The sequence below is a fragment of the Lynx canadensis genome, chromosome B4 (assembly GCF_007474595.2).
Source record: "Lynx canadensis isolate LIC74 chromosome B4, mLynCan4.pri.v2, whole genome shotgun sequence".
Taxonomy (NCBI): Eukaryota; Metazoa; Chordata; class Mammalia; order Carnivora; family Felidae; genus Lynx; species Lynx canadensis.
This window is the reverse complement of record NC_044309.1, coordinates 63,592,493-63,611,381: the sequence shown is the minus strand read 5'-3', so window position 1 is coordinate 63,611,381 and position 18,889 is coordinate 63,592,493.

The window sequence follows — 18,889 nt, the reverse complement described above, 5'->3', positions numbered from 1 at the left end:
AAACTGTAGAGCAGATCAACGAAACCAAGAGTTGGTTTTTTGAAAAAATAAACAAAATTGACAAACCTCTAGCCAGGCTTCTCAAAAAGAAAAGGGAGATGACCCAAATAGATAAAATCATGAATGAAAATGGAATTATTACAACCAATCCCTCAGAGATACAAACAATTATCAGGGAATACTATGAAAAATTATATGCCAACAAATTGGACAACCTGGAAGAAATGGACAAATTCCTAAACACCCACACTCTTCCAAAACTCAATCAGGAGGAAATAGAAAGCTTGAACAGACCCATAACCAGCGAAGAAATTGAATCGGTTATCAAAAATCTCCCAACAAATAAGAGTCCAGGACCAGATGGCTTCCCAGGGGAGTTCTACCAGACGTTTAAAGCAGAGATAATACCTATCCTTCTCAAGCTATTCCAAGAAATAGAAAGGGAAGGAAAACTTCCAGACTCATTCTAGGAAGCCAGTATTACTTTGATTCCTAAACCAGACAGAGACCCAGTAAAAAAAGAGAACTACAGGCCAATATCCCTGATGAATATGGATGCAAAAATTCTCAATAAGATACTAGCAAATCGAATTCAACAGCATATAAAAAGAATTATTCACCATGATCAAGTGGGATTCATTCCTGGGATGCAGGGCTGGTTCAACATTCGCAAATCAATCAACGTGATACATCACATTAACAAAAAAAAAGAGAAGAACCATATGATCCTGTCAATCGATGCAGAAAAGGCCTTTGACAAAATCCAGCACCCTTTCTTAATAAAAACCCTTGAGAAAGTCGGGATAGAAGGAACATACTTAAAGATCATAAAAGCCATTTATGAAAAGCCCACAGCTAACATCATCCTCAACGGGGAAAAACTGAGAGCTTTTTCCCTGAGATCAGGAACACGACAGGGATGCCCACTCTCACCGTTGTTGTTTAACATAGTGCTGGAAGTTCTAGCATCAGCAATCAGACAACAAAAGGAAATCAAAGGCATCAAAATTGGCAAAGATGAAGTCAAGCTTTCGCTTTTTGCAGATGACATGATATTATACATGGAAAATCCGATAGACTCCACCAAAAGTCTGCTAGAACTGATACATGAATTCAGCAAAGTTGCAGGATACAAAATCAATGTCCAGAAATCAGTTGCATTCTTATACACTAACAATGAAGCAACAGAAAGACAAATAAAGAAACTGATCCCATTTACAATTGCACCAAGAAGCATAAAATACCTAGGAATAAATCTAACCAAAGATGTAAAGGATCTGTATGCTGAAAACTATAGAAAGCTTATGAAGGCAATTGAAGAAGATTTAAAGAAATGGAAAGACATTCCCTGCTCATGGATTGGAAAAATAAATATTGTCAAAATGTCAATACTACCCAAAGCTATCTACACATTCAATGCAATCCCAATCAAAATTGCACCAGCATTCTTCTCGAAACTAGAACAAGCAATCCTAAAATTCATATGGAACCACAAAAGGCCCCGAATAGCCAAAGGAATTTTGAAGAAGAAGACCAAAGCAGGAGGCATCACAATCCCAGACTTCAGCCTCTACTACAAAGCTGTCATCATCAAGACAGCATGGTATTGGCACAAAAACAGACACACAGACCAATGGAATAGAATAGAAACCCCAGAACTAGACCCACAAACATATGGCCAACTCATCTTTGACAAAGCAGGAAAGAACATCCAATGGAAAAAAGACAGCCTCTTTAACAAATGGTGCTGGGAGAACTGGACAGCAACATGCAGAAGGTTGAAACTAGACCACTTTCTCACACCATTTACAAAAATAAACTCAAAATGGATAAAGGACCTAAATGTGAGACAGGAAACCATCAGAACCTTAGAGGAGAAAGCAGGAAAAGACCTCTCTGACCTCAGCCGTAGCAATCTCTTACTTGACACATCCCCAAAGGCAAGGGAATTAAAAGCAAAAGTGAATTACTGGGACCTTATGAAGATAAAAAGCTTCTGCACAGCAAAGGAAACAACCAACAAAACTAAAAGGCAACCAACGGAATGGGAAAAGATATTTGCAAATGACATATCGGACAAAGGGCTAGTATCTAAAATCTATAAAGAGCTCACCAAACTCCACACCCGAAAAACAAATAACCCAGTGAAGAAATGGGCAGAAAACATGAATAGACACTTCTCTAAAGAAGACATCCAGATGGCCAACAGGCACATGAAAAGATGTTCAGCGTCGCTCCTTATCAGGGAAATACAAATCAAAACCACACTCAGGTATCACCTCACGCCAGTCAGAGTGGCCAAAATGAACAAATCAGGAGACTATAGATGCTGGAGAGGATGTGGAGAAACGGGAACCCTCTTGCACTGTTGGTGGGAATGCAAATTGGTGCAGCCGCTCTGGAAAGCAGTGTGGAGGTTCCTCAGAAAATTAAAAATAGACCTACCCTATGACCCAGCAATAGCACTGCTAGGAATTTATCCAAGGGATACAGGAGTACTGATGCATAGGGGCACTTGTACCCCAATGTTCATAGCAGCACTCTCAACAATAGCCAAATTATGGAAAGAGCCTAAATGTCCATCAACTGATGAATGGATAAAGAAATTGTGGTTTATATACACAATGGAATACTACGTGGCAATGAGAAAAAATGAAATATGGCCTTTTGTAGCAACGTGGATGGAACTGGAGAGTGTGATGCTAAGTGAAATAAGCCATACAGAGAAAGACAGATACCATATGGTTTCACTCTTATGTGGATCCTGAGAAACTTAACAGGAACCCATGGGGGAGGGGAAGGAAAAAAAAAAAAAAAAAGGACGTTAGAGTGGGAGAGAGCCAAAGCATAAGAGACTGTTAAAAACTGAGAACAAACTGAGGGTTGATGGGGGGTGGGAGGGAGGGGCGGGTGGGTGATGGGTATTGAGGAGGGCACCTTTTGGGATGAGCACTGGGTGTTGTATGGAAACCAATTTGTCAATAAACTTCATATAAAAAAAAAAAAAAAAAAAAAAAATGGTTATAGTTTTAAAAAAAAAAAAAAAAATAAATAAATAAATAAAATTACCATTCCAACCAAAAAAAAAAAAAAAAATAAAGCCATTACTTTCAAGAGAAGGAAACATAATAGGCTTTTCTAACACACAGAAGAAGTCAAAGACCTTAAAAAATGCCAAAATGGAGGAATTCATCCCAAAAGAAAGAACAAGAAAAGATCATGGCCAGGGATCTACTCAAAATTGATACAAGTAATATCTTTGATCCAGAATCTAAAGCAACAATCATAAGAATACTAGCTGTGCTTGAGAAAAGCATAAAAGACACTGGGGAGTCACTTACTGCAGAGATAAAAGACCTAAAATTAGTTAGGCTGAAATAAAAAATGCTATAACTGAGATGCAAAACTGACAGCATGCAATGAACACAAGGATGGAAGGAGCAGAGGAACGAATAATTAACATAGAAGATAAAAATTATCGAAAATAATGAAGCTGAAAAGAAGAGGGAAATAAAAATATTGGATCACAAATGTAGACTTAGGGAAGTCAATTATTCCATAAAGTGTAATAACACTCATATCATTGGAGTCCCAGAATAAGACAGGGAAAAATGGGCGGAAGGTTTTTTTGAACAAATTGTATCTGAAAACTTCACTAATCTGGGGAGTAAAATGGACATTCAAATCCTGGAGGCACAGAAAGCTCTCATCAAAATCAATAAAGCAGGCTAGCACCAAGATATATTCTTAGTAAAACTGATAAAATACAGAAATAAAGAAAAAATCCTGAGAGCAGTAAGGGAAAAGAAATCCCTAACTTACAAGGGAGGACAAATAAGGTCAGCAGCAGACTTATTCACAGAAGCATGGCAGGCAGGCCAGAAGGGAGTTGCATGATATTTTCAACATTCTAAATGGGAAAAATATGCAGCCAAGAATACTCTATACACATTCAGAATAGAAGGAAAGATAAAGAGTTTCCCAGACAAACAAAAACTACAGGAGTTCATGAGCACTAAACCAGCCCTGCAAGACATATTAAAGGAGAGTCTTTGAATGGGAAAAAAGACCAAAAGCAACAAACATAAAAAGGAACAGAGAAAATATCCAGAAACAATGACTTTACAGGTAATACAATGGCACTAAATTCATATCTATCAATAATTACTCTGAATATAAATGGATTAAATTCTGCAATCAAAAGACATAGAGTGTCAGAATGGATTAATAACAACAAGATCCGGGGCGCCTGGGTGGCGCAGTCGGTTAAGCGTCCGACTTCAGCCAGGTCACGATCTCGCGGTCCGTGAGTTCGAGCCCCGCGTCAGGCTCCGGGCTGATGGCTCGGAGCCTGGAGCCTGTTTCCGATTCTGTGTCTCCCTCTCACTCTGCCCCTCCCCCGTTCATGCTCTGTCTCTCTCTGTCCCAAAAATAAATAAACATTGAAAAAAAAATTAAAAAAAAAAATAAAAACAAGATCCATTTATGTGGTGACTGTAAGAGATGTACTTTAAACCTAAAACACTTACAGACTGAAAGTGAGGACATGAAGAAACATTTATCATGCAAAAAGACATCAAAAGAAAGCTGGAATAGCCATACTTGTATCTGACAAACTAGATTTTAAACCAAAGATTGTAACAAGAGATGAAGAAGGGCACTATATCATAATAAAGGGAACCATCCAACAAGATCTACCAATTACAAATATTTATGCCCCTCAACTTGAAACACCCAAATGTATAAATCAATTACTAACAAACATGAAGGAACTTATTGATAATAATACAGTAACAGCAGAGGACTTTAACAACCCATTTACAACAATGGATAGATCATCTAAGCAGAAAATCAATAAGGAAACAATGGCTTTGAATGACACACCGTGCCAGATAGACTTAATAGATATATTCAGAACAATTCACCTTAAAGGAGCAGAATACTCATTCTTTTAGAGTGCACATGGAATATTCTCCAGAATAGATCACATACTAGGTCACAAATCAGGCCTCAACAAACACAAAAAGATTGAGATTATACCATGCATATTTTCCAACCATGACACTATGATACTTCAAGTCAACCACAAGAAATAATTTAGAAAGACAACAAATACATGGAGGTTAAACAACATCCTACTAAAGAATGAAAGGGTTAACCAGAATACTAAAGAAGAAATAAAAAAATACATGGAAACAAATGAAAATGAAAACACAACCACCCAAAACCTTTGGGATACAGCAAAAGTGGTTATAAGAAGGAAGTATATAGCAATTCAGGCTTACATCAAGAAGCAAGAAAAGTCTCGGGTGCCTGGGTGGCTCAGTCTGTTATGTGTCCAACTTTGGCTCAGGTCATGATCCCATGGTTCATGAGGTTGAGGCCCACATTGGGCTCTCTGTTGTCAGCATGGAGCCTGCTTTGGATCCTCTGTCTCCCTCTCTCTCTGCCTCTTCCCCATGCGTTCTCTCTCTCAAAAATAAATAAATATTAAAAAAGAAAAGAAGAAGCAAGAAAAGTTTCAAATATACAACCTAACCTTACACCTATAGGAGGTAGGAAAGGAAGGGCAAATGAAGGCTAAAACCAGCAGAAGAAGGGAAATAATAAAGATTAGAGCAGAAATAAATGATACAGAAACAAAAAAAAAAAAAAAAAACAGTAGAACAGATCAACAAAACTAAGAGCCGGGTCTTTGAAACAATGAATAATATTGATAAACCCCTTGCCAGGCTTATCAAAAAGAAAAGAGAAAGGAGATAAATAAATAAAATCACAAATGAAAAAGGAGAGATCACAACCAACACCAGAGAAAGACAAAAAACTATAAGAGATTATTATTAAAAATTATATGCCAACAAACTGAGAAATCTGGAAGAAATGGATAAATTTTTAGAAATATATAAACTACTAAAACTAAAACGGGAAGAATAGAAAACTTGAACAGACTGATAATCAGCAAAGAAATTGAATGAGTAATCAAAAATCTCCCAATAAGCAAAAGTCCAGGGACTGATGGCTGTTGTAGACTCTAAGTCTAAAGTTCTTTCTTGTCTACCAAAAAAGCAGGACACAGGATTAAAATGCGAGAGATGGCTAATGTCCGGGAAAAGACAAGAGCCCTGAATAAGGGTCCTTGCCCTGTATTTATTAAGATCAGAAGGCTTACAAACGTGATGCGCATGTACAAAGAGACAATGAATCAGTGAACATTAACTCATGAGCATGAGGGAAAAGGGGGTTTTGAAGATATATGGTATTTGGTGTTTGGGTCAATATAAAACAAAATCCTGGCTCTGGGCAGATGGGCAGATGGTTGTTAACAGCAGACAGGAGGTGCCATGTCTGTTTATCTTAGCTAGCCTAGGGGATAAGACAGATAGGGGAAATAACCTCAGGGTTAACAGGGCACTTTTCTTCTGCTAATCAGCTCTGCTCTGGGCAGCATGGCAGTCTATAGCCCTATATACCTGTTCATCTAATTTTGTCCTTCCATCCTGTGAGAGCAGCTTTCTGCTATAGTACTAAATTGGGAGCACTTTTGTCCTGAATGCCTAATCTTGCTTACCTCATAAACTGTTGTATTGGGGCCTTTGCCCCTCTGTATTCTGGGGCCTTTGCCCCTCCCTCTCTATTCTGGGGGCCCTGGCCCTTCCCTACTTTACTCTGGGGGTCTTATGTTGTTTACACAAGCTTGGGTGAGAGCATCCTATGGCTTTGTAATTCTTTATGACTTGTTAACCCATTGGTGTAAACCCAGGGAATTTCTAAGCTTATTCCCCACAATGGCTTTCCAGAGAAATTCTATCAGACATTTGTAGAGGAGTTAATACCTATTTTCCTAAACTGTTCCAAAAAATAGAAATGGAAAGTGCCAGGAGCCAATCCATCCAGCCTTCCTGATGGCACAACCCGGTGATTGGCAGAAGGGCAATGCATAGTGACCCTCTGAATGGGGAGCTACTGGTATCCCCCCTGTTACTCATCTTGGCCATCCCCATGGTCCAGTTGGCACTGATGATTCAGAATAAACCCATGGGGGCAAACTCGGGGATATTTTCTGGGGAAGACCCCCAGGAAAAACTCCCTCTGGGAAAAAACCATGAGAATCCGAAGATGGATAATGAAACCTCATATCCAGCTGGTGCCACCCGCCTGTCCATCCCCTACCTAAAGGAAGGATAGCCCCCTATATTTCCCAGCCAAGGAGGGGGACAAATGGTTTCGAAATCCCCACTCTGGCAACAAAGGAATGTATCTATGATTACAAGTTACTCCAACCCCTAGGCCCACTTGGCCCCCAGGAGGCATTCCAGATGATAATTGGACCTGGTGGGTTAAGGTACAGAATGGTTCATTAGTTCCTAGGTATACATTGTCTCTGGGAAAGCATAAGGCATGGGTTCCCAGGGCCCTCTTGGCTCCCTCCTGGCACCCCAGACCAAAGCGAATACTTTTGTTCCTTGTACTGCAAATGGTTCAAAGGAACAATTAAGAAGTCATGTCCCTGTAAATGTTCCACTTGAGGTGTTGAGAGCTAGATGACCTTTCATGAAAATAGCAAACGCTTTATAGACTATAAATAAACGTAGATACATAGTGAAAGTAGTATGAAGAAATTAATCAATAAGCAAAGGGCAGAAGGGAATGTTACAAAGAAATAACCATGAAGTTCCTTAATGGGTGGTTACACAAAGGAACATTTTTAGAATTAGGTAATGCCAAGAAACATAGATGATGCACACTACAAGGAAATTGCTAACAAATATAATGCCACGTTTGCCACAATAAAGCGGCCAGTCTAACACATTGCTGTTATCTGTGTCCATTTGTCAATTCGCCGACACCGTTCATCCTTTGGGAATCCCTGGACCTGCTGGGGCTGGACTCCGGCAGGAAAGAAAACTTTCAAACTCATTCTATGAGGCCAGCATTCCCCTGATTCCAAAACCAAAGTTTCCATTAAAAAACAGAACTAGAAGCCAATATCCCTGATGAATGTGGATGCAAAAATTCTCAAGGCAAACAAACAAACAAACAAAAAAACACCTGGCAAATCAAATGCAACTGTACATTAAAACAAGTATTCACCACTATCAAGTGGGATTTATTCCTGGGCTACAGGGATGGTTCAATATTCACAAATCAATCAACGTGATATACCATATTAATAAAAGAAAGAATAAGAACCATATGATCCTCTCAATAGATACAGAAAAGTCATTTGACGAAGTACAGCATCCATTCTTGATAAAAACCCTCAACAAAGTAGGAGTAGAGGGAACATAGCCCAACATAATAAAGGCCATATATGAAAGACCCACAGCTAATATCATCCTCAATGGGGAAAACGGAGAACTTTTCCACTATGGCCAGGAAAAAGACAGGGATGTCCACTCTTATCATCATTATCTAACATTGTACTGGAAGTCCTAGCCTCAGCAATCAGACAAAAAAAGAAGTAAAAAGCATCCAAATTGGCAAGGAAGAAGTCAAGCTGTCACTATTTGCAGACATGATAGTTTATGTAGAAAACCCAAGAGACGCCATTAAAAATTGCTGGAACTCATAGATGAGTTCAACAAAATTTCAGGTACAAAATCAATGTACAGAAATTGGGGCACCTGGGTGGCTCAGTTGGTTAAGTGTCCAACTTTGGCTCAGGTCATGATCTCACAGCTCGTGTGTTCAAGCCCCACATTGGGCTCTGTGCTGAGCTCAGAGCCTGGAGCCTGCTTCAGATTCTGTGTCTCTCTCTCTTTGCCCCTCCCCTGCTCATGCTCTGTTTCTCTCTTTCTCAAAAATAAATAAACATTAAAAAAATCAATGTACAGAAATCTGTTGCATTTCTATATACCAAAATGAAGCAGCAGAAAGAGAAATCAAGGAACCAGTCCCAGTTACAATTTCACCAAAAGCTATAACATACCTAGGAATAAAGCTAACCAAAGAGGAGAAGATCTGTACTTTGAAAACAGTCATGGATTGGAAGAACAAATATTATTAAAATGTCTGTACTACCCAAAGCAAACCCTACATGTAATGCAATCCCTATCAAAATATCACCAGCACTTTTCAGAGCTTGAACAAACAATTCTAAAATTTGTATGGAACCACAAAATTCCCCAAATAGCTAAAGCAATCTTGAAAAAGAAAAGCAAAGCTAGAGGCAACATAATTCCAGACTTCAAGCTATTATTACAAAGCTGTAGTGATCAAGACAGTATAATAGTGGCACAAAAACAGACATTCAGATCAATGGATCAGAGTGGAAAACCCAGAAATGGACCCACAACTATACGGTCAACTAATCTTTCACAAAGCAAGAAAGAAATCGACTGGCAAAAAAAGACAATCTTTTTAACAAATGGTGTTGGGAAAACTAGACAGCAATATGCAGAATGATACTGAACCACTTTCTTACACTATACACCGAAATATATTCAAAATGGATGAAAGACCTAAATGTGAGACAGGAATCCATCAAAATCCTAAAGGACACAATTGGCAGAAAAACCTCTTTGATCTTGGCCATACCAACTTTTTACTAGATACGTCGCTGGAGGCAAGGGACACAAAGGCAAAAATGAACTATTGGGAACTCATCAAGATAAAAAACCTCTACACAGGGGGTGCCTGGGTGGCTCAGTTGGTTAAGCATCTGACTTAGGCTCAGGTCATAATCTCACAGTTTATGAGTTTGAGTCCTGCATTGGGCTTTGTGCTGACAGCTCAGAGCCTGGAGCCTGCTTTAAATTCTGTGTCTCCCTCTCTCTTTGCCCCTGTCCCACTCCCAGTCTGTCTCTCTAAATAAATAAATAAATAAATAAATAAATAAATAAACAAACAAACAAACAGGTTTTAAAAATTAAAAAAAAAAGACTTTTCAAAGCAAAGGAAACAATTTGCAATATATTTGCAAATGATATATTGGATAATGGGTTAGTGTTCAAATCTATAAAGAACTTACCGAACTCAACACCCAAAAAACAAATAATCCAGTTAAGAAACGGGCAGAAGCCATGAATAGACATTTCTCCAAAGAAGACATAGAGATGGCTAACAGACACATGAAAAGATGCCCAACATCATTCATCATCAGGAAAATACAAATCAAAACTACAATGAGACATCACTTCATACCAGTCAGAATGGTTAAAATTACCAACAGTGGGATGGGAAATAGGTCCTGGCGAGGATGCAGAGAAAGGGGAACCCTCTTAGACTATTGGTGGTAATGCAACCTGGTGCAGCCAGTCTGAAAAACAGTATGGAGGTTCCTCAAAAAGTCTGAAATACAATTACCCAAGACTCAGCACTTGCACTATTAGGTATTTACTCAAAGGATATAAAAATACTGATTTGAAGTGGCACAACCACCCTGATGTTTATAGTAGCATTATGAATAATAGCCAAATTATGGAAAGAGCCCAAATGCCCATCAACTGATGAATGAATACAGAAGGTGTAGTGTACATATACAATGGTATATTACTCAGTCATCAAAAGAATGAAATCTTTCATTTGCAATGGCATGGATGGATCTAGAGTATTATGCTAAGTGAAATAAGTTGGAGAAAGACGACACCATTTCACTCATATGTGGAATTTAAGAAACACAACAGATGAACCTAGGGGAGGAAGAAAAAAAAAGAGGAAGGCAGACTATAAGAGTCTTCACTAGGGAGTACAAACTGAAGGTTTACATGGAGGGAAGGTAGGCAGGGGATGGGATGGCTAAATGTATGATGGGTGTTAAGGAGGGCACTTGTGATGAGTACTGGGTATTACATGTAAGTGATGAATCACTAAATTCTACTCCTGAAACCAATATTACAGTATATTTTAACTAACTAGAACTTAAATAAAAACTTGAAAAAAAAGAAATTAAAATGGTAGATATACATTTACCGCACATTTACATCACAACCTCAAGAAGTTCATTTATCCATTCTTTCATAAAGGAATTAATGTTGATTATGTGTCATCCTCTATGCTGTGTGCTAAGGATACAAAGGTGAAAAAAAAAAAGACATAATCCTAGCTTTATGGTGCATATGATCTATATGTAGAGATACCTGCTTTTATATTTGTTATTTTATAGTGATAATAATACCATCAATGAGTATGCCAGATGTTACTCTGAAAGCACATTATCTGGTTCTCAATCAAGTCAAACAGGTATAAAATCCTCTCTTGCATGCCTTCCAGATTCAATGAGAATTTCATGTGATTCAGCTTCTTTTTTATAGATGCCTCACAGCTCAAGATGGTCAAAAATATGCCTCTGCAGAGAGAATGAAATAACATTCATTAGATGTCTGCTTTCTTTTCCAATCATGTCCTTCTGAGATTACCTCTTGCTGATTTTTTTTTTTTTTTTTTTTTTTTTTTTTTTTTTTTTAAAGAGAGCATGCATGTGAAGGCAGAGAGAAGGAAAGAGAGAATCCCAAGCAGGCTCCACACTGTCAGCCCAGATTCCTACTTGGGGCTCAATCTCACGAAGCTTGAGATCACACCCTGAGTGAAAATCAAGATTCCAGCACTTAACTGACTAAGCCACCCAGGCGCCCTACCTCTTGCTGATCTTGGAGTTGGGGCATTCCTAATTTTTTTTCAATATTTACAGCACGCAAAAATGTATAAAGAATAGCTCAGCAGGCACAGGACCACCACTATCTAGCTGCTGAAATAAATTACTGCCAATGCATTTAAGTCCCTGGTTCATATACCTCCCCACTTTTCCCCCCAAAATGAAGCACTACCTTGAAGGTAGTGGGTTATCATTTCATTAAGTACATGTTTAATTTCACAGTTTATATATGTATCTTTAAGCAAAACATAGAATTGTTTTGTGTGTTTTTTACTGTATGTACTGGTATCATATTATACTTATTACATCACAGCTTATTATTTTGAATGAATATTATATATCTATATCTATATCTATCTATCTATCTATCTATCTATCTATCTATCTATCTATATATATATATATACCTAAAGATGAAACTTCATATAAACTCTAAGAACATCTTCAAATTTACTATATAGTATCAATATATCTTTCAATATTGCTTTAGCAATTAGCAATCCTCATTACCCCAACAATATATAAATTCCTGTTGCTTCACAATGTACTCCACATTTGGTATTGTCCAACTTCAAATTTTTTTGTGACAGTGGGTTTAAAAGTGAATCTGGGGGCGCCTGGGTGGCTCAGTCGGTTGGGCATCCGACTTCAGCTCGGGTCATGACCTCACGGTTGGTGAGTTTGAGCCCCCCTTCCAGCTCTGTGCTGACAGCTCGGAGCCTGGAGCCTGCTTTGGATTCTGTGTCTCCTTCTCTCTCTGTCCCTCTCCCGCTTGTGTTCTGTCTCTCTCTGTCTCTCAAATATAAATAAATGTAAAAAAGAAAAAAAGTGAATCTGATTGCTGCTTTGATTTATATCTCCTTGCTAATCAATGAAAACCTTTTCATATATTTATTGGTTATTTACATTCTCTATTTTTGTGAGTTGCATATGTGTAAGAGTGTAAGTTTCCTGAGGAGAACTTTGTATCCTCAGTGAGTAATGTCTAATACATTGTAGATATTAAATATATATATTTAAAAATATTTTGCTTACAAGTATATATAAATTTATTGCATACTGTAGGGAAGAAAAATTTTCCTTGAACCTCTTACTATTCCTGACTGGGTCTTAAATTTAAACTAACAAAAAAAGATCAACAGGAGAAAAAGCATACAAATTTAGTTAATAAAAGTTTTACATGACATGGGAGTCTTTGTAAGAAAATGAAGACCTGCAGAAGTAGTTAGACCTGAGTACTTTTATGCTAGGTTTGATTGAAGAATGGGCAATGGAGGAATATGATAAATTGTGGAGGTTATATGATAGGTTAAGGAGTATGAAGTAACTGCAATAAACTAGGGGACACTTAGCAATCCCTGTTTGTTGACATTCTTCTTGGTGTCCCTTTGTCTTTGGAGATAAGGATGCTCCTTTCCTCTAGGTATAGGGAGGGCACCTCTCACATGAGGACTTTATGATCTGTTTCAGGAAAGAAAGGGAAGGGAAGGAGGAGGTCAGAGTAACTTTCTTGCTTCTGCTGTTTTTTCAAACTCCTTCAGCTTAAAATAGTCAATATGCCAAATTGCCATATTTGGGGATAGTATGTCCTAAACCCTATCAATATGTTTATAGCATACATTTTTAAAAATTATCTTTTTCTTAATAATTTGCTAGATATTTTAATATATTTTGAATGCTAATCTTTTATGGGTTACATACGTAGCACATATCTTCTTTCAATTTGTGGCTTGCCTTTTCCTTTTTTTTTTTTAAAGTGACTCGGTGCACAATTTTTCATATTAATACAGGTTTCTATTTAATATGTAAAAGTCAAGGATGGATATTCCAACTTGCCAGGTAGCTCTAGTCCTTGTAGTCATTCAGGAGTCCAGGTTTCTTCCAATTTGAGTCTAAGCCACTTCCTAGGACTTTGATTCAGTTTTTGGTTCAAGCAAGGTTGCAGCTATAGTCCTATTTCAGCTAGGAGGAAAAGGTAAGACGAAAGTGGAGTGGGCACACATGCCCTGCTAAGGAAGGACATTGTATTTATACTGTCTGCTCTTCAGTTGGGGAGAACTTATTCACATAATCATATCTAACAACAAAAGAGGGATAAACATAGTATCTAGCTAGACAGCTACATGCCTCTTCCCCTTAGAAAAGGTGGAGTAAGATTGTACATATGTACATATGTATGTACGTATGTATTTGTAAGTAGGTTCCATACCCAACACAGGGTTCAAGTTCATGATCCTGAGACCAAGAGTTGCATGCTCTACTTAGCCAGCCAGGTGCCTCCTTTTTTTGTTTTTGTCTTTGTTTTTGTTTTAGGGGGAACAGATTTTAATGTACATTTGACAGTTTTACTTTCCCTCATTTTCTTTTACTTGGAAGAGCTTGTATGGTTACAATGATCTCTCTCTTAAAGGTCTAATATAACTGACACAGGAAATCTTAAGGGTCTAATTTTTTTTCGTGGGAATGTTTTAAATTCATTATTGGAAGTACTTTACTGGTGATAGAACTATTTAGGCTTTTTATTCTTCTTAAGTCTTGGTATGTTATATTTTTCTTAAAAATCTGAAATTTTGATCTAAATTCTCAAATTTATTGGTATAAATTTATTTGTATAATTACTATTTATGCATTATATTAACATTTGCTAAATCTGCTATTACATTTCCCTTTTTTTTTTTAATCTCAGGAGAAGTTTGTTTTATTGGTATTTTCAAATAACCAACTTTTGGCTTTGTAGATTCTTATTGTGTCTTTGTTTCCTAGCTTCTTATTTTCTGCTCTTTTTTACTTTCTTGTTCTTCTTCTTCTTCTTTTTTTTTTTTTTACATTTATTTACTCTTTGAGAGACATAGAGAGACAGAGCACAAGTTGGGGAGGGGCAGAGAGAGAGAAGGAGACACAGAATCCAAAGCAGGCTCCAGGCTCTGAGCTGTCAGCACAGAGCCTGACATGGCTCGAACTCACAAACCCTGAGATCATGACCTAAGCCCAAGTCAGATGCTTAACCAACTGAGCCACCCAGGCGCCCCTACTTTCTTCTTTTGTTTATTAAATTGTTCTTTTGTTTGCATCTTAAGCTTGTTAATTTCCAGCCTTTCTTATTTCCTAATATAAACATTTAAAACTAAAAAATTTTGCTTCAGATACAGTCCAGAGGTACTGTTATTTGGTATTTACATTATCACTCAGTTTAGGATTTCTTCATTTCTATCAAGATTTCTGCTTGGTTCCATGGGTTATTTAATGTTACACGTTTATTTATTTAAGGTGTTTATTTTATTTTATTTATTTATTTATTTAGAGTGTGTGTGTGAGTGGGCGAGAGAGGCAGAAGGGGAGAGAGAGAGAGAGAGAGAAAATCTTAAGCAGGCTCCACACTCAGTGTGGAGTCCAATCTGGGGCTCCATCCCACAGTCCCAGGATTATGACCTGAGCCTAAATCAAGAGTCAGACGCTTAAGCGACTAAGCCACCCAGACGCCCCTAATGTTACACTTTTAAATTACCAAATAAAATTTATGTTACCTTTTTAAAAATTAATTAATTACATTACAGTCAGAGGTTGTGCCCAGTAGACTATTCTGAGTGCAAGGCATTGTTACCTTCCTTTCTTACTCTAGCACCTTTTCCTTGAACTAAACTGTCCTTCTTAACTTTCTCTTCCTTTAGGATAAATTTCAGAAATTTGTCTTCTCCTTACACCTGGTCATTAGCCCAAATGACATACAACACTTGCTTGAATCCTAGAGTGAGTGGAGCATAGGCTCAAACTCTAACTCATTCCACATACGTAATTTTAGCCTGCTATATCTTGCATTACTTGTAATACTAGTAGATAGCGTTTACTGAAGCGTCACTATATGCTCGGTATAGGACTAAAAATCTTATACACAATATCTTATTTAATTATCCCAACAATACCATTATTAACTCCCATTTTGCAAACAAGACAATTGAGAAACCAAAAAATTGAATAACTTTTCTCAAATCACACAGCTTCAAGTGGTAACATCAAGAGAAGAACCCAGTGTTGTTGGACCCCAGAGCCTATGCTATATAAGCACTCAAATGAGGTTGAGAATTCCCCCTTTAAGTAGTTTATGGCTAAAACGAAGTTTATTACCACTGAGTCATGCATTCACATAATTCTTTATTATCACTATACATAAAACACTCAATGCTTGTTGAAAACACTTAGAAATTTAGGATTACTTCTTTTTGGACTATTTCAAGTCATCTATGAAGCAACAATATGAAGAATTAAAAGAGTTGTTACCTATCTTTTAATATCAGCTGTTTTGGAGTTACATGTTTTTCTGAAAAACCAATAGGCATCCTCTGACCACATCCTTCTTCAATATGTTCCCTGTTAATGCTGTGACAGCTCAGGCACTTGCAAATTTTCTAAATTGTTTAAGATAATTTACAATCTTCCTTAAAAGTTAATTTTTTGTCATTTCTTGTCACATAATGTGTCTTTTTCTTCATTATATATATTTCCGCAATTAATTACATATTTATTTTAAAATTTTTATTGCATATATATGTTCATATGTATAAAATTAAAAAACAAGAAAAAATTCAATACATGTTATGGAGTTTATTACTCATTTTTAAAAGTTTGTGAGATTTTTCTTTTTTGTTGCTTCCTTCTTGAACTTAATGACAACAAGCAATATTTGAAATTACCTTTTGATTTTAATTATCTACTATTTCTGCCATAAAATGAAAGAAAAACTTATGTACTAGTTAAAATAATAGTGCTATAATGATTATCTACATTTTTTATTGTGATAAAAATACATAACACAAAATTGATCACTTCAGCCATTTTTTTTACCATTTATTTATTTATTTATTTATTTATTTATTTATTTATTTATCTTAAATCCAAGTTAGTTAACATATAGTATAATAATTATTTCAGGAATAGAATTTAGTGATTCATCACTTACATATAACATCCAGTGCTCATCCGAGGTGTCCTCCCCAATGCCCTCACTCCTCTAGCCCCTCCCCACATCCAACACCCTGCCAGCAATTGCCGCCTTCTAGCAGCAAACGGAAGAAGAATGAGGCACAAACAAGTCAGCTGCAAGAGAAAGGGAGCAGGGGTCGACAGTTGGAAGGACTGTAGCCCCGAACAACTCCTCATTCCCATATTTATTGGGAAAATGATATCAATCATCAAAAGACATCAAGATTCATTACATTGTTCAAAGAGTGTTCTCAAGAGAAAAACAGAACTTGCTTAAGCATGTAGTGGGAGTAACTTATGGTTGAGCAAGCACAATCAATGAATCTTATCAGATCCATTGCAGGTGGTCATGGTCTCTGGGGAAGCAGAGAAGTACAAACAAAAGAAGCAGGCAGCCTTCCACCCTGAGCAGGCCAGGTGTTCCCAGCTGCTCCGCTTCCGTGAGGTACATAAGCCGCCTCTCCAGAGAGACCTTTCAATATTACATTTTCTCAAGGCTATATTATTTATGACATAGCTCTGCATAATGTTTTTCTTCAATCATCACATTGTTGTCAGGGGCCATCACAAGCAACCCTCAGTTTGTTCTCTGAATTTAAGAGTCTCTTATGGTTTGTTTCCCTCTCTGTTTTTATGTTATTTTTTGCTTCCCTTTCCTTTTGTTCATCTGTTTTGTATCTTAAATTCCACATGAGTGAAATCATATGATATTTGTCTTTCTCTGACTGACTTATTTAACTTAGCATAATACACTCTAGTTCCATCCATGTTGTTGCAAATGGCAAGATTTCATTCTTTTTAATCGCTGAGTAATTTTTAATTACTGAGTAATCGCTGAGTAAATATATATATATATATATATATATATATATACCACATCTTCTTTATCATCAGTTGATGGACTGATGGACATTTGGACTCTTTCCATATTTTGGCTGTTGTCAATAGTGCGGCTATAAACATTGGGGTGCATGTTCCACTTCAAATCAGCACTCCTTTGGAGAAATACCTAGTAGTGCAATTGCTGGGTATAGGGTAGTTCTATTTTTAATTTTTTGAGGAACCTCCATACTCTTTTCCAGAGTGGCAACACAAGTTTGTATTCCTACCAGCAGTGCAAAAGGGTTCCTCTTTCTCTGTACCCTCGTCAACATCTGTTGATGCCTGAGTTGTTAAGTTTAGCCCTTCTAACAGGTGTAAGGTGGTATCTCATTATGGTTTTAATCTGTATTTCCCTGATGATGAGTGATATTGAGCATTTTTTCATGTGTCTGTTAGCCATCTGGATGTCTCTTTGGAAAAGTGTCTATTCATGTCTTTTGCCCATTTCTTCACTGGATTATCACTTTAGCCATTTTTAAGTGCAAAATTCAGTAGCATTAAGTGCATTCTTAGTGCTGTACAACCATCACCACTATCCATCTCCAGAACTTTTTCATCATCATAAACAGAAACTGTACCCATTAAATAATAGTTCCCCATTATCCCCTTCCCCAGCTGTTGGTAACCTCTATTCTACTTGTTATCTCTACAAATGTACCTATTCTAAGTGCCTCATATAAGTGGAATCAGACAGGGCACCAGGGAGGCTCAATTGGTAAAGCGTCCTACTTCAGCTCAGGTCATGATCTCATGGTTTGTGAGTTTAAGCCCTGCATTGGGCTCTGTGTGAACAACTCAGAGCCTGGGGCCTGCTTCAGATTCTGTCTGTCTGTCTGTCTGTCTCTCTGTCTACTCCTCCCCCACTCACATTCTGTCTGTCTCTCTCAAAAATCAACACAAAAAAATTTTTAAAAAATAAGTGGAATCAGACAATAATTGTCTTTCTGTGTCCAGTTTATTTCACTTAGCACAATGTTTTCACGGTTTATCTGCATTGCAGCATGGATCAGAATTCCATACTTTTTTAAGGCCAAATAATATTCCCAGGATATATATCACATTTTGTTTATCCATTCATTTATTGATGGATTTTTAGGTTGCTTCCACCCTTTGGTTAATGTGAATAATGCTTCTATGAAAACTGGTATACAAGTATCTGTTGGAGTACTTGCTTTCAATTCTCTTGATTGAATACCTAGGAGTAGAATTGCTAGATCATGTGGCAATTCTACGTTTAACTCTTTGAGGAACCACAAAACTGTTTCCACAGCATTAAATCATTTTATAGTCCCACCAGCAATGCACAAGAGTTTCAATTTCTCTCTATCCTTGCCAATATGTGTTATTTTCACTTTTGTTTTGTATGGTAATAGCTATCTTAGTGCGTGTGAAGTGGTTTCTCAATCCAGTTTAACTGTCTACATGTAAAGTCTCATT